The sequence below is a fragment of the Thermobia domestica genome, chromosome 8, assembly GCF_964235325.1.
Source record: "Thermobia domestica chromosome 8, izTheDome1.hap1.1, whole genome shotgun sequence".
Lineage (NCBI taxonomy): Eukaryota > Metazoa > Arthropoda > Insecta > Zygentoma > Lepismatidae > Thermobia > Thermobia domestica.
Window position 1 is genome coordinate 208524975 of NC_137461.1, and position 18383 is coordinate 208543357.

Consider the following 18383-nt stretch of genomic DNA (forward strand, 5'->3'; position numbering starts at 1 on the left):
ACAGAGCATGGATATCATGATACAACCTTTCGAAATTTCGAGAAGTTGTTATGCCCCACAACTGGCCATAGCAGTTCTGTTGATATTTGTTTACTTATTTGTTATTTATTGTTTGTGATGACGTTTTGTACAAGTTTAATTTTCTACAAAGCTGGAATTTTGATTTAATTGTTAAAATGTTCACCTGCTCTATACCTTTAACAAGCAATATTACGAATTACATTATTAATATTTATTTTGAATAAGGTACCGTGTATTATATATCTGTATCGTGTAAGATATGAATTACCTTATAATTACTGAGTATCGATTGACGAAATGGTTTTCTTTCTCGGAACAAGAAGAAAAAAATTATTAATTTGAAGTAGAAAATCAGGAGAGTGATAAACAAGTCTACGTTCTCTGTAACTATTGATTAGAAACAAAATAATTGGATTTTAAAAATGTTCAAGAAAGAAAAGCTACATTATATTCTATTAATATAGCGTTAATAACAGCTATTTATAAAATATTTGTTAAAATACTGAAAATATATTTTACTTATGGAGGGCAGGATAATAGTAATTACGATTAGCTAAAGAGTTTCTTCTGGGACTTAAGCCCTTCTCCTTATGTATTATTATGCCGCCAAATAATTGAAAATATGTAGTTTCATGATAAATCATTACGTTTCAACTAAATTTCAATAATTCTGTCTTAATCATTTGACAGGCATGGAAGCTATTATGAATTATATCAACTTAATTATACATTTATTGGCGTAATATTTATGGTCAGAAAAATGCCTACGATATATTTTAATGGCATAATATTTCTAGTCAAAAGACGTGAACAGTAGGGTTTAATAGCACGGCACTGCGTATAATCTATTTGTTATGCAAATTCAGATAGAACAGCATTTTTTGACAGGCAGTTATGAGGACATGTCTAGTTTCCTTAGCAACAAAACAAGGATATGTACAACATAGGCAAAAGGTTTTATTTAACATACAACATGACGATAATATTAAAATACGTAAATATATCAAGGGTTAAATGAAGTGTACTAAATATAATAAAGAAATATGTCTCATGTGAAATATATTCCTTTTCGCTGAACTGTTGTTATCCTATGATGTTAGCTGGAACAAGGCATGGATGAAAGCTGTGAAAGAAGAAGTTAAATCTTGAACACATATGATATGATGCTTGTGTTTGTTGCTTTCAATCTAATTTTGTTATTACACGCCTATGAATGTATCGTTGATTACTTTCACAAAAGTTAATCACTTGCGAATTAGATGAACATGGTATCTACAATGTTAACACATATAGAACAAAGCCACTATATGGATTACAACCCAAAATTAACAATATGAGTAATATTTAAATACATACTACGCTAATTTAATTACATATACTGTAACTCATCTAATGTATGGTTTCTTTGCGAGATATGAGATTAATAAATACGTTCCTTTTTCAATGTAACTTACCTTACTTCTGTTGAGAGTAAGATAATCGATGATGCTATAAAAAGTATGTACGGGAAAATTCATTTATGTGTAACATGTGTATATAGTATTCAATTTCATGTTAACTCCTACTAATAAATTTATGTACATTGTTTCGAATTCTTGATCTTTATAAACAGGATATATCAAAATTTTGTATTCGTATTTTTCTTTAATTTCTGAAGTTCTAATTGATACGTTTCTAGAAAATAGTGTACGTTAAATCCTTTCCTTCAATGACTGTATTAATCCACAAAGTGAATCACGGTTGTTATCTCGTACCGTGCAATGTGATCGAGAAATCTTCACGATTAACGTGACAGCCTCATCACCGAACTTGTATATGAAATAAATAAACTTTTCCACGGTTTTTCTATACGTGGTAGTGACTCAGCATATCTACAAGTGCCAAACGGTTCAGTTGTCATAATGTCGCCTTCGGTCGATGGAATGGATGACTGCTGTGCCAGAAGATCAAAGTGGAGCATTACAAAGTGTATATTGACACACTCTCCAAACTTGGAAGTTGCCAAAACTAAAAATTAGTATATGTTCTCTTGGACTAAGGTATATATTTCTGTAAATTTGGATATCCTTTGCATGAGTAAAAATTTTTCAACATTCTAATTTGGGAGGACTTTGACCTCATATGAGATAAGACTTTATTTTCTTATCTTTTTATTTTATTTTGTGAGACAGTAGTACCTTAGTGCACCACATCTTAAATTTTTCAGGGATACAATGGTCCAATTTAGAATTTGCCAAAAAATAATATTTGGTATACGTTTAGTAAGATTTATTGTTCAACTTGTGTCCTTCCATGGGTAAAAATTATAATAATAATAATAATAAAACTATTAACGTAAGTACTCGTGATCGTAAGTACTCTAGTAGGTGCTCGGTTTTTGTCCTAATTTACTCTCTAGCTTTATTACAGTATGTGATCATATGGATAAACACAGGGATAAATTGTCTTCCATAAGACTATGACGCATCATTTTAAAATTTTTCGCGCCCTCCTCTTTCAAAACTAAAACGTGAAAAGTAAGTGAATGTATTTAAAAGGTCTTAGAACTTAGCATCTTTGTGGACTACGTTAAAGCTCATGTGTGTGTGTGTGTGTGATTGATTTAAAGGTTTAATGAGGACGTCAGTACCAAGGCTACTTTTTCCCACCATAAGATCAACACGACTTCCGTATATAAAAGTTAAAATCGACATATTAAGATATAACAAAAACTACTGCTTCAAAAAGTAAAATCTGAGATAAAATAATAAATATATGAGAATAACAGATATATATCAATAACAATAAATAGTAAAAATATAACAATAACAACAAATATATATCAATAACAATAAATAATTATAATAGTAACAATATAGAAAATATAACAAAGTAAAAACAATGAAACATAAGAAATCAACGTTTAACTCGAACCTTTCCACGTGGGCCTAGTACCGTACACGTTGTCTTCCATCATATCAGATTTAGAAACTGCACATCGCTTACGAACAGATGGAGATTTTATTCTTTTCGGGAAAGGACGACATCATTGAGTTGGCGTATACACTGGCTCAGTTTTATGTTGGCCATATAAGGTGAGCGGCGAAGAGCTGGAATTTGTCGAAAACCAACACTGAGAGAAACACACGGGATTTGGGGAGATTTGGTAGTCGATGCAACTGGAGTTTGACTTCTGGACTTTTGCCAGGAAAATGATCAGTTTGGGTGGAAATGGACGTTTGAGTTGCCACATATTAAAACATAAAAAAAAACTTGTAGCTGTAACAGTAGCAACCCTGTCAGGATCCTGCCGCCTATAGTTGGACAATTTGTCCATGCCGACCAGATTCCGCAGGCGGATTGCCGGCGCCGAACATCGGCGTCTTCCCGCGCGATTTTCGACCGAGACGAATAATTGCCTTGCCGAGGAGTAGGCAAACAGCCGGAAATGAGCATTAAATGCGCCGGCGCCGCCGTCGAAAAGAGGCCGGGATAAGGAGTCAGCAGAAGGTAGGAAAGAGGCCTTTCCGACTGTTTTGCCGACTCTGACGGTCGGCAAAGATGCGGCAAGGGGCATTTTATTTTACGATTTTCGACCGCTTGCCGCCTCGGCGAAAGGTCGACAACTTTGAACAAGTAGATCGTTGTGCCGCCGCGGACGGGTGCCGGCTGCCTCCTTCGGCCCTCCACCGTCGACGGTGGCAATCCTCTTTCCGACTGCGACTTCGTGATGGGGAAAGGACACAGAAAGTGGGAAAGGGTTGCTTTCTTTTAAACGATGCTTACAAGCAAGGTCCACAACGAGGCACACTCAGATCCGACTCAAACTTCGCCTTGAGGACACATAATGGAAAAGAAGAAAAAATGCCAAATTTGAGCTGCCCAATACTAGAAACACCGGAGTTATACTCCCCAACATAACGCACCACGCGGCAATATGATATAAGGTAAACGTCGCAAAATACCCATTTAGGTCGAAATCGGAAAGGACGAGAAGCACCGAGATGATACCAAGATACCTGATATGATATAACACAGACTTGGCCGCCATCTTGAAAGTCGTTATCGTGAATATATCGTAAGGTATTGAAACGTGAAGGATGTCTTGTGAAAGATCGATTTCGGGTAGAATTAGAAACTGAAACCAATGCCCAAACTCTAATAACGTATCGAGCATGGTATTAACGTGAAGAGGAATTCATGCGAGCAGAGTACGGAAAAACAGCTGAAGTTATGTTGTTAACGCGATGAAACAGAAACGGTCAAAGGAACCCAGAACACATGGATGATGCGACAAAGAAACACACACGCACACACATAGAGAGAAACATATACATTTGAGTTGGAATGCTACACACACACACATATATATATATATATACATAGATACAGATATATATAAGATTGTACCTATTGTTGAAAATCTCTGCAGTAGTGGTAGTGAGTAAAGAAATGGGTGACACACAGCTCCCGCAAACACCAAGCACATTTGATCACAGAAAGTTCTGGGCACTCGTCTTTACAACATTCACGCTGTCGTAAATTGAAACAAAAGTCAGTTGTGTTGTACTGGAAAGCAACGTCCTCTGCTAATCCAGCTAGTTTCCACCCGCATTGATGTGTCATATGAAATCGTTGACAACAAAATTGGTTGTGTACCAGTGAATGCAGCTTAAGGACGGTGTCTCGCTGGTGAAGGTTCACGTTGGTATGGTCACGCAATGCCTCCGAAATCCGTCGTACCATGTGTTTATACATACGGAAGTAATACAGATCCAACGGTTGGCACTGCGAAGTAGTTTTTTCAGGTATAATATGGATGCGAATATGATCGGCGGTGAAACCACTTTCATGAAGTAGCCTTGCAAATGTGTCTCTGTCCTTGTGAAGTCCATATGAATCTAGCAACAGAAGGCTTTGTGTGTTGGGAGCATCTGCTGCTACTTGTGGTATTACGCATTCTTTGATGAAAACCGAATACGCTTCCCTTGTCATTTTACCAGAAGGCGTAGAAAATACCACTAAATTTGGTGCGGCGAACATATTGTCCTGAACCCTAGTACTTAAAGCTACGGGTTCCTGGAGAATGACAAAGAGTTTATCCGCCACCACCCCTGCTTTCGACAACAACGGCACCACAGTGTACGTATGCGTCGTTGTATGCATAGACTGGACACAGCCCTGAATGTGCGATGATCCTCTTCTGGCTAATGTGCGCCCACTTGTCAACTCTTTCGCAAAACCGGATTCATCAGCATTTCATATATTTGCATTCTCAAACCCCTCCATGATGGTCTTGGTTTCGTCACGCCACCCAGCAATAACCAAATCAATATCCTCCTTGTCGCGTACGTACTACATTGTGACATATGACGTGATTTTACGGCTCACGATATTGTTTTGTTGTTTGAGTGCCCCAATCCATCCGTGACTAGCATTGAACGTACGGAGACTACACTTCAGAGCCTGCTCCTTTGCCCATAATTTATGATCACTGGACAATGCGGTTATCATGTCGCGCAGCTATAAATTGTTGCAGCACATGTTCTGTGATTTCGCGATACAATTCGCGTTTTGTTTTCAATAAGCCTTTGTCGTGTTGTTCTTTCCATTTAAACAGTGTTCTCACCGAGGGACAGTTGCGGAATCTGTGTTTCATCGAGCGATATGAACGATGTGCGAATGTTTGACGCCCTTTGCCTTTTACGTCAAGCCAGTAGTGTAACATGTTAACTTTGTCCTCTAGGGTATAATATTTTGTATTACCTTCGTTTCCATTCGGCTCATAGTCATTGTCGGACGAGAACGGTGTTGCCTGTGGTTCGGGCGAAGAATCACTCCAAGGCAGCGTGCTGTCACCACTATCCGCGGCATCCTCTTCACCTGTTTGGGCCGGACCGGGTTCGTATTCATCAATGTCAAGAGTCTCATCCACATTTACTTTTGTTACATCGTAGTTGTTCAAAAACTCCAGCATGTGTTCAGCTGCTTTTCGTTCCGCCACTGTCGGTTCTGTCGATTGAACGTACCCTTGTTTTGAAAGCTCCCTTTGCATAACTAACAACACATTGAGAGGGTTCATATTGCAGGTCTACACTGGCGTTTTTAGATGAACAATAGTGCGGACACATTCACTATACAGAATATTACGCGTTTTGACTCGCGTATGCCACAAACACACTATCACTTCTCACGAGTTACCACCTGCTGTCACGCTCACTTCGTTCCATCTGTGCCAGTGAAACCCGTAAACACAATTCGACTGGTCTCACTGTGTGGCAAATTAGCCCTCTCGTGGGAGATTGAAACAACTCATTGAACTCGACTCCGCAGTGCTGCCTTTCACTGATATTGTGATTCTGTTTGGGACCGTCGAAAAATAAAAAATGAAATGAAATCTTTGAGCTTTACGTCCCACGGTTATGCCGGTTAGGCTAAAGGAGACAGCGAGGATGAGAGATGAGTGAAATGGTGGAATGAAAAAAATGGGAGGAAACGGGAGCACCCAGAGAAAACCCACGAGCACGGTGTTTGTCCACCACAAAGTCCACACGGCTCGAGCTGGGATCGAACCAGGGACCCCAAGCACCAGAGGTGGACGCTCTACAACAGAGTCACCGCGTCTCCCGTCGAAAAACAGTGTAGCACATTGCGCAAAAGAAAAGAAACATTCGTAAAGAAATGTCAGCTAGAACATGGCTGGGCCTTATCACCCATGCATACTTTGTTTCAAATACTGTTGTTTAAACAAACGTAGGCCGACATGTCCTTTGTTCTCACGAAACAGCAGGAAAAGTGACTAAGAAACGTACAAAACGTTGCCCAGGAGTGAGTTTCGATCCCAGGTAGGTCCTGATTTTGGTAACCAATCCAATATTATATTACCTACTCTCCCGATGGAGCTGCCTTCATGCTGCTTCACAATAGATAGCCCTTTGTAGTTCCTGTAGTCTTCAAACGAACGCTCGTATCGCGGGTGCAACTGTGGTTTTTATTGTACCAAGCCAGGTCCCAATATCCTTGAAAGACAATGCGCCAATGCAAAGACACTTCCATGTACAGACACTGTTACGTTTACTTGTCGCGTACCATTGCCGTGGCATGTTACCCAATGCCGTGGCGTCTTCTGTCCTTCGCATACACGTTTGTTTTACCCGAGTCTTCTACACTTTCATCATTCCAACATTTCATTCATTTCTCATAATCACCGTCTCCTTTAGCCTGGTCGGCATAACCGCGGGACGTAAAACTAAAAACTTTCATTTTTTTCTTTTACACCATCACGTCCTCATCATTACACATATGTTTTTCGCAATTACATCATTGATTTTCATTTTGCATTTTACCTTACATTGATATATCACACATCCCACTTCTCATTTCAATACCTTGCGCTACATCCAAGATCGTGGCTTTCAAGATGGCCGCCAAAACATTGTTATAACATATCAGGTATCTTTTTGATATCATCCCGGTGCTTCTCGCCCTTTCCGTTTTCGACATAAACGGGTATCTTGCGACGTTTACCTTAGATCATATTGTCGCGTGGTGCGTTATGTTGGGGAGCATAACTCCGGTGTTTCTGGCATTGGGCAGCTCCAATTTGGCATTTTTTCTTCTTTTCCATTATGTGTCCTCTGGGCGAAGTTTGAGCCGGATCTGAGTGTGCCTCGTTGTGGACCTTGCTTGTTAGCATGGGCAGAGATCTTCTCAACATTTATTAGCCCTCGGATACGTTTCTCACGTTGAAATTCTGGACAGTATCAAGATCAAGCAGAATATTCGCCCTTGCAGTTAACACAAAAAGGCTCGGTCATTGTATAGGGTTCCAGATCGTGATTATCCTGGCCAGAATTAGCACGAAGAGCAGCACTCGCATTACACGACGTGCTGATGTGCGGGAAGTATTGACATTTAAAACAGCACAGAGGATTGGGAATATAGGGAGGGACATTAATTCGGTAATAACCAGCATTTACGTAGTCCACGTAGTCCGGAAGTGGAGGCAAACTGAATGTAAGAATTATTGACTGACAAGGGAACATCTTATTTTGATAGTAGCATTGCCCAATCAAACAATGTCTAATCGATAGAAGAGTGAAGAAAAGTGAGGAATCCAAAGTTTTACGGGCCGACACCCAGAAACACAGGAGATACAGAGGAAAGAAGGATCTAGAATCATGTGAAGATAGCAATGCAAAATATACACTGACACACACACACACACACAAAAAAAAACTTCAAAATGATTAAAGTAATCAAAATAACATTAACACCACGGTATAGTAAGCAAACGCTGTACCGACAAACATGCTCAATAACATCATATGTAATGCAATGTTGCCAACTGAGCACAAAATGAAGTTTTGTTAAATGGCACGGAACACAAATCATAACGTCTAGAAAATCTAATTGAGAGTAGAACCATACCTGTGACGTCTTGATGTACAGTGTTGCCAACGCACTGTAATCACTGAAGTACAAAAATAAGGGGCGAAACACAGTGTCGAAGTAGTTTTGTCCAAGTGAAAAATCAGAATAGTATCAACACAACACACGAAACTGAAATGAGCCTGCGAACCACTTGGTCATCAAAGGGCATGTGTCATTTCACTTTACGTGCTGTGTTTTGGCATTATTCCGACATTTTCCCTGTACGTAATTTTTGTACTTCAGTGATAATATTCTTGTTTGTTGCAAAACTTCATTTTGCACTCAGTCGGCAACATTGCATAAAGGGGAGATTTTCTCAATTATTTTTGCAATATCTTGCACCATTTGCAAGATTGAGCCTGCTTCCGGTTGGAGTTTCTAATACATGTATGATCAGTGTTTTTTTTTCTTGCATGCAGTATGTAATAAGCAAATACATTACATACACAACTAATTGATAATGTCAGTGATATATGGTGCTCATTGAGCAAAACACTCCAAACAATAAAGATTCATCTTAGATTGGAGAAATGGTTATCCTTCGTTTTTCATTATCATTTGACCATGAAACTAACGCCTGAGAGATATAAACCCCTATATACAATGACGTGGTGTTGGAATGTATAACACGTAGGATATGTTTTTTTTTTAAATTTCAATACTTCTAGTGTACCCCTGAAAATGTAATAATGGCCATGTTTTTTAAAAATATTCAATTAGAACTGGACAATCTACACAAAATTTGGAATCGACCAGTGAAAACGACACGTTACTAGCACTTGTGGTTTTCTAGATCTCATTCTCGAAATGATTGGGAACAAAAATATAGATCAATATCATCATATTGCAATATCATCATAATGCAACTGTTGATTGAGACAGCAAACTTTTATTCGCAAATAAATGCCAAATCTATAAATAGTTGCGAAGCGAAAGCAGATTGGTGAGAAATAGTAACAGTATCTCATGTAAAATAATATTGTCTAGTCCACTGCGTTTCCACTTTTCGATTACCTGTTAACACTTGTCAAGTTCATAATTATGTAACTTAAGAACTGTAGTGTACAAGATTCATTATGATTGGATCACTAATACCGAAACTGCAATATCATTTCGGTAAATTTTTGACTGTTCCTCGTATGTACTGCAATAAGCATTTTTATGCTCATTGCTATTTCATTTTATTTACACACACACACACACACACACACACACACATATATATATATATATATATATATATATATATATATATATATATATATATATATATATATATATATGGAATGTTGCAAAATAAGTGTTACAACTCTTGGGAAGTGACTCCTGCCACTGAGACAATAAAAAAAGTTCTCTTGAACTTTCGGCTATCGGACAGAGTTTCGGATCTACAAGGTGCCGAAAAAGTGGGAAAATTACTTTCGGACGCTAATAGTTCGGAAACTATCCAACGTAAAAAGGGCGGGTAAAAAGATCACAGAAGAAGTCATACCTAATGTATTGAATTTCGCATGTTTCACAATCCTACAATGCACGCGCAAGGGATTCCCCAAAGGAACGTAGGGAGTCCAGGATAATCTGCCAAATGAAAATTGGTCTAAATGGGTATTAATTGATAGGGTTTCTACCAGGTAAGAATAATTCGTTTGTATTAAGTCGATATCTGGAATAAATACAAAATGGCGGACACCTTCATGCCCGTTGTGTATGGTTGCATAATCGCCAGGTACGGATGTTGACCAACAGTGACGTTCTGAGTATTAAGTGTAGCAAATTTGTACTCAAATGCTCTAGAAAGACATCTGGAGTGTCGGTAGAGCACAACAGATGAAGCAGGGTGATTCACATGTGCGGAAACACTTAACGAAAAATGCTCAGAAATACACTCATACTCAGTAAACGTGAGTTCAAAGCGTCCGAAATGTAAGGATTAGCGTCAGGAACATGAAAGCCATTGCCAATTCACCAATAATATTCGATCAATCCGATGCAATATGATGTACACGGTTGCATACCAATAAGGATGCAAGAACTGAGGTCAAGTTGAAATTGTGCAAGGGGACTCGCTAAGAAACTGGGTAAACTAAATTAATGTCACTAGTGGGATCGCATGATCGATATTGAAAGGTGGTCAATGTGTGTGTTGATATCAACATGTAGCTAATGGACAAATGTCAACATGTCCCACTACTGCTGGGACACCGTCCCATGTGCGAAAACTAGGAAAATAACGTTGCACATTCTGCTATTACATCTGGTGCACTTTTTGGTAGAACGTAACTAGAACACTATTGTATCAATGTCTCTCTTTGTTTGGGACATTGTCCCACAGTCGACAAATATGAAAAGAAATATCTTAATCCATTGTTCAAATTCTGATTGAGCGTGAAAATAACTAACTTGTATCATGTCCCACGTCTTCTAGGACATATGACGTACTCGAAATATAGGAAAACACCTCCTGAAAATCGTATCTTACACACAGTGCACGTGCCAAGACAAAGACGAAAATGAACCAATTTGGCACATGTAATACTATTGCTGGAACACCATACATATAGAAAATAAAACGAAATGAGAAATATGAAGAAAAGTCTTAAAGCTCTGAATGTTTACAAATGTACAGTAGGAGTAAACACACAAGCATGTCGGGAGGCTGTACAAGAGCACTTGCCAAACAAAGTGGGTGCTCCTCAAAGAAATGAATACAGAGAAAGTGAAGCTCCCTCGAAGCCTCAGGGCTAGAACGCTCGCTTTCGCTCGCGTGATTGCAGTTTCCAATTCTACTGGGAGCCTACGGCCTCAGATTCAAGACGAGTAATTATTTTCCTATTTTTCGCACGTGGGACAGTGTCCCAGCAGTAGTGGGACATGTTGACATTTGTCCATTAGCTACATGTTGATATCAACACACACATTGGCCACATTTCAATATTAATCATGCGATTCCACTAGTGGCATTCATTTAGTTTACCCAGTTTCCAAATGAGTCGCCTTGCACAATTTCAACTTGGCCTTAGTTCTTGCATCCTTATTGGTATGCAACCGCGTACATCATATTGCATCGGATTGATCGAATATTATTGGTGAATTGGCAATGGCTTTCATGTTCCTGATGCTAATCCTTACATTTCGGACGCTTTGAACTCACGTTTACTGGGTATGAGTGTATTTCTGAGCATTTTTCGTTAAGTGTTTCCACACATGTGAATCCCCTGCTTAATCTGTTGTGCTCTACCGACACTCCAGGTGTCTTTCTAGGGCATTTGAGTACAAATTCACTACACTTAATACTCAGAACGTCACTGTTGGTCAACATCCGTACCTGGCGATTATGCAACCATACACAATGGGCATGAAGGTGTCCGCCATTTTGTATTTGTTCCAGATATCGACTTAATACAAACGAATTATTGTTACCTGGTAGAAACCCTATCAATTCATATCCATTTAGATCAATTTTCAATTGGCAGATTATCCTGGACTCCCTACGTTCCTTTGAGGAATCCCTTGTGCGTGCATTGTAGGATTGTGAAACATGCAAAATTCAATACATTAGGTATGACTTCTTCTGTGATTTTTTTACCCGCCCTTTTTACGTTCTATAGTTTCCGAACTATTAGCGTCCAAAAGTCATTTTCTCACGTTTTCGGCACCTTGTAGATCCGAAACTCTGTCCGATAGCCGAAAGTTCAAGAGAACTTTTTTTTCTCGTCTCAGTGGCAGGAGTCACTTCCCAAGAGTTGTAATACTTATTTTGCAACACCCGATATATATATATATATATATATATATATATATATATATATATATATATATATATATATACATAAGGGCGGATCCGAGGGGGGCTATGAGGGCTATAGCCCCCTTGACCCTCAGGTATACACTGGATAAAATAGACCAATCCTGTTTTTTACTGGATAAAGCGGCAAACTATGGTCTAGCCCCTCCCTTGATGATATCCTGGATCCGCCACTGTATCTATCTATCTATCTATCTATCTATCTATCTATCTATCTATCTATCTATCTATCTATCTATCTAAAATCTTTATTTGTAAGTGAAACCAAGTATATTATCTCAATCTACAGACCTTTCTTTCTCTCCAGGCGTTGACAGACATGATTACCAAAATTGCTGACAACGTTGTTTCGTTCAGAAGCGTGCTGTGATTGAATTTCTTCTTAAAGAGGACCAATCAACTTCTGAAATTCACTGCAAACTGCAGCGTGCCTATGGACATGTGTGTATGGGTGCCAGCACTGTAGGAGATGGGTGAAACATTTTAAGAATACAAACACGAATATTGAAGATAAGCCCCGTAGCGAGCGCCCTCGAACTGCCTTCATGGGATTCAACAAGGTAAGGGTAGGTGAGCTGATTAGATGAGATAGGCATATCAGTGTGAATGAAATCGCTGCAAAACTTGGTGTTGGACATAGTGTGGTACAAGAAATGATTCACAGCTTAGGTTATCGGGTGGTTTGTGCCCGTTGGTCCCACGTTTATTAACCGGAGACCACAAACGTTAGAGACTAACCATTGCTTAAACTCTTCTTCAGAGATTTCGACATGAAGGTGATGAGTTTTTGACAAGTATTGTGACTGGAGATGAAAGCTGGATCCATTATGAAGAACCTGAAACAAAACGACAGAGCATGGAATGACACCACTTTAATTCGCCACCGAAGAAGAAAGAAAAGACAGTGCAATCGGTAGAGAAAGTTATGGGGAGAGTCTACTGGGATTCACAGAGTTGCATTCTGGTTGACTTTCGTGAGCTTGAACAATCCTTAAATTCTGCCGCTTTTGAAGCTCCGTCGTGCTTTGTGTGATAAAAGTCCTGAATAGATCATCCTTCAACAGGATAATGCGCGTTCGCATACTGAACGTGCAACAATGAAGCAGATAAGGAGATTTGGGTGGAAATACTTCTACATCCTCCCTACAGCCGCGACATGGCACCCTCCGACTATCATCTTTTCGGTTTTGTGAAGGAACAAATGAGAGGCCATTGCTACGAGACATTGGAGAATATTCGGCTAGCAATGCATCAGTGTCTACGGGCAGCTGGAGGGTATTTTCAAACTTGAAGAACGATGGGAGAAACGGAGACGATGTGTTAAAGGGAAAGAAAGGACTGTAGATTGAGATGATATACTACGTTTCAGTTACAGATAAAGATTACGGTTTTGAGAAAATGTTGCTCATGACTTTCAGGACAAAAATGTTGCCCTAGTGTAGCACGGAATGACAGTTTCTTTCTCGGAGTGGAGGGGGTTGTCAGATCTGAAAAAAAAAAGAGAGAGAGCATTGGAGCCATCAAATATTCAGTTAGAATTCTGTTCAAATGGGAACAAGACAAGGACGGAATCAACAGAGATTCTGTTGGTAGGTTGGAAGAGGCAAGCGAGCTTCTTCTGTAATGAAACTAAGGCTGGAGCAGTTAAGCTCTGTATTTGGATTTTTTACGGGGTTAAATTTTTGTCTCAATCTTGGACTGTGCTCTGATTAGGCTACGAGGATAACAGCCTGTACTAATGGCTGTTGAATAGGTTCCAAATAATTAAGCGTTGTCTTAGAGGAATACAGCACAGAATAAGAAAATTCTGTATGTATGATCCGGAGTTTGATAGAATTAAGGGTAGGGGTTCGATCCCCGGATAGGGAATTTCAGGCTAAATGGATTGCTACATTAGTAATGAGAATTAGAGTTTTTGAGGCAGCGTCAATTTTGGGCAAGTGCTGTAATTAATTGGAAATTTTTACGTTTAGGGGAAGGCTCGATATTGCAACTGAGAATGTTTAAGATTTTTTATTTTCAGTTAGTTGTGTGTGACCAGCTGAGTAATTGTAACGCAACTGATTTCTTGAAACCGAGAATCTTATGCTCTGGTTTTTGAAAACTAAACTTACAACCGAGCCTTAAATGAAGGTGCTAAATTCCTAAATGAAGGAAATTTTCCTTTGCTAACTTTGTTTAATTTTTGAGTTACCTACTGATTTCGTTGAAGTTTGTCCAACTGATGGCAATCGTAAATTAGGGTCTCCACCTATGATGAATCTGTCTTTATGGAGATTTGAGGTTATGATGGCCTGAAAGTAGACGCATGTTCAAACCACATTTAGAGCGAAAGTTTTAGTTTATCAAAACAAGCTTCTTGATAGAAGCATTCAGATAATTAGAGTTTTATTTAGGTGGAGACCTCTTACTCAAGAGAGGTGAGCCTGACATTTAATCAGAAGATTAGAGAAATCGACTTTTTTAAAAAAAATATAAAGAAATACTTCATTTAGAGTTATTTCTTAAATAAAGAGTTTTGTCTAATTGGATGAAAAGCCTATTTATAAACTTTACAATGAACCTGGGTAGTATATTGTGTAATATTATAATAAATGCTCGTTAATTACCTAGATGATAGCGAACATTATATATATATATATATATATATATATATATATATATATATATATATATATATATATATATATATATATATAAAAGTTCTATCATGATTTAAATACATACTATTAGACAAAATTCTGAGCAAGTTAAAATTCGAATTTGAACGTCGCACTACAAGTGAATGAAGTGGCCCAAATTTTGAACTTGTTCTCTCTGGTTTATTTGAATGGTACAGAAGTTTTTTTGGTTATAAAAATGGACAAAAATTGGACAAAATTTTGAGCTAGCTAAAATTCAAATTTGAACGTCGCACTACAGGTGATTGAAGTGGTCCAAATTTTGAATTGTCCCTCCCTCTTTTATGTAAATGGTACAGATTGTTGTCTGGGTGGACCAAAATGGACAAAAATTGGACAGAATTCTGAGTTAGTTAAAATTCGAATTTGAAAATGTCGGACTACAACTAAATGGACACCAAAGGACGAGGATCAGACATAGTAGTCTTGATTTCAAAAGGGAACTTATGACAGTGTTACAAATAGTAATGTGTTAAGAGCGTTGTTATGTTCCTGTAATTTGTTACATGTGATAGTATCATCAACTTATCGTTGTTATTCAACAGTAATTTCAGAATTTAATCTTACAGATAACTCATAGTCCAAGATTATTGGTGAAATATTATCTTCGAAGCAATTTGGTTGGCCCAATTCTTTTTTAATTGTAGCACTGAGTTTCACCAACGAGGTATTAATATAAGCATACTGCTTGGCTTAAACTTAGTTATTGTTATTAGCATGATTGAAATAATCTGGTGACTTTGTTTCACATTGTTAAAATAACGGTAATTTGTAATCTTTGTAAACTTAATGCTGAAACTAGACACAGTAGAACAATAACTTCTAGTTGTAAGAAAAGAATACTGTCAGAGAAGATGGTGAAATCATATCACGAAGTCATGTCTTACTCTTACCGTTTTTGTTATATGAAGATTCATACTGAAGCCGGAAGTGACAGTACATTTCAACAAGTTCCAGTTACACTAGAGAATATATCCGGGATCGGAATATATTATTGCACTACTGAATCCAAATCAAGAAACTGCTCTCCCCATGAGAGTTTTTGTTCTATGGCGAGCAACGTTAAGACCGGAAACGGTTGATTTCTACTACTTCCGGTTTGAATAGAAGATTATGGGGGGTAACAGGGTCTATTTATGGGACGATAATCGTTTCCAAAAATCACTTCTCGCTGACTCTTGCTGTTTTCTCTCTATGAAAATTAATGTTGAAACCGGAAATATAGTAAATTTATACTACTTTTGGTATTAGTAGAGAGAATAAGTTACAGATAGATCATATCTTTGAAATCCTTAATCGATTGCAGAAAGCTGCTTTTAGCTATCCATGACAATTATCGCAGTACCATATGACTTTTACCGTTAAAATTAAAAATTGTTAATTTCTACCACTCTTAGTTTGAACAGAGGGTTAACGGAGTACATGTAACCTATTGTTCGGACGCTGAATTGATTTCAGAAAACCGCACCACGATATCTCTCACCATTTTGGTTGTGTTACCAATCGCCAGACATATAAACTGACATAGCCGTGATTTGATGTAACGCTTGCGATATTTATGCACAATATAGTTTGGAAATATAAAAAATACGTAATAATAGGCCTATAATAATTAATATAAGCCAATTTACTATAGTAATATTAGAACCGGTTGTTAACTTAATGTTAACTATGTTAAGCAATAGTGTCATTTCAGCTTTTGCCAGGGGAGGGAGGCAAGGTTGTCCACAATGTAAGACGTTTACATTTCTTATTAGTATACATATTATTAAAAAGCATGTATATATCAAACTTCGGGGAGGCGAATGCCCCTTGCTTTCCCTAAATAAGGTCGCTTTTGTAAAGTTACCTGAATGACACTGCAATGAATGTGCTGGCATATAGAGTAGGGTTTGTTCCAGTAGTATGCAAAATGTTTTCCTTGAGAAAAATAAACTTGCTAATTGGATCAAGTCTTGCGAACGTATAGTAACCTTATAACTAAAGATGCCATTTTAACGTTAAATAAATAAATAAATAATATCAACAGGCGGAAGCAAATTCCAACTAATAACTGCTTGATTACACGGAAACAATTCTGACTTTCAACTAGTCTGCATCATTTCTTCCTGCTAGTTAATATTTTTATAGCAAATTATAATACGTTACATAGTGAAGTTTCCAACTTACTATGGGCCTTATGCAGAGTCGTCTTGACGCTTGATTAGTATCATACTAAAGAGTTCGACTAACATATGTTTCCTGCAGTAGTCAGGGCTTCAGTATGACGCTAATCATACATCAAAACGACTCTGCATAAGACGGCATGTGTCTAGCATATACAATAGTTTCTTTATTTTGTGTGTAAGATCGCAAGTTTGATAAACTGATTACACATGCAATTCGAATCTTAAATTACTTGGCTTTTTTTTTATCTCTTAAGAACCTTATGGAAGAGTTTAACAGTACGTTAGAAATGAATCTTTGAGTTTAACGTCCCACAATTATGCCTTTTAAGCTAAGGGAGGCGATGATTAAAGCAAATGAATTATGATGGAAGAATTGGTGGAATGAGAAAGTAGGAGAAAATGGGAGTATCCCGAGAAAAACCACGAGCACGATATAGTACATAACAAACTTATTTGGCCGGGAGTCGAAACAGTGGCCCCACGCACCACAGGTAAGTGCTCTACCTCCGAGCTATCGTGTTCCCCAGCAATACCTTAGAGTTTTAAGAAGTAAATTGATTATAGTTTTGAAATCGATTAGACACGAGTGCCTTGAAAGAAAAATTACATAGAAAACATATACCGAAAACATTAATTTTGAAATGTGAGTATTTTTTCCAAATTTTCACAATAATTATTGGTATTCATCAACACCACCAGCATAACGAAAGAGAAATAATGTTCAATACTTACCAGTATATTTTGTATGTGTCTGAGCATGTAGTTGTTTGTCATCTGTCAACAGCGCTTTCACTAGTCTTCTGATGGGTGGAATGAGCTGTGAATATATGCACCAGAACAACTAAGGATCACCCCTTGCAAAACCACACTCTCACTGCTGAACGACTTTGGTTTTCCAAGCATAACTGATTTCTTTTAAATGTCTCACTAGAGGCGCTAATGTCAAGCATGAGTAAAAGTCCAATATAATGTTAAGAGACTTCAACCGGCCCCTTAACCTAATGACCTACCTTTTGTTTTCGTTTTCAGCAAATAACACATAATTATAATTTGAGGAAATGTTTCTCAGCGATTACACTGGAATTTAGATACTCTGCGCTCGTACATCACACGAAGTTAAATATTGACATTACGCTAAGCATTATTATGTTTGCCAGTATTTAGGTGAACTGTGTGCGTTTGTTCAACGGATATACTGTACTGGACTCGATTCCGAGTTCGAGATAAAGAAGTATTGCAAGAACTGTCTTTTAAGCAAATGTTCTGATGGGACCAAAAAGATTCTTCTTGGATTCT

General features: G+C 38.0%; 1 protein-coding gene across 1 annotated transcript in view; it reads right to left on the minus strand.

The window, feature by feature from the left end:
* The window catches only part of LOC145691932 (C-type lectin domain family 12 member B-like), a 99500-nt gene extending 81481 nt beyond the window's left edge, over positions 1-18019 (minus strand). Inside the window, exon 1 of the mRNA XM_081767237.1 lies at positions 17820-18019. The gene's annotated coding sequence lies outside the window, so the exon portion shown is untranslated. The remainder of the gene's footprint in view (positions 1-17819) is intronic.
* Positions 18020-18383: the final 364 nt, after the last annotated feature.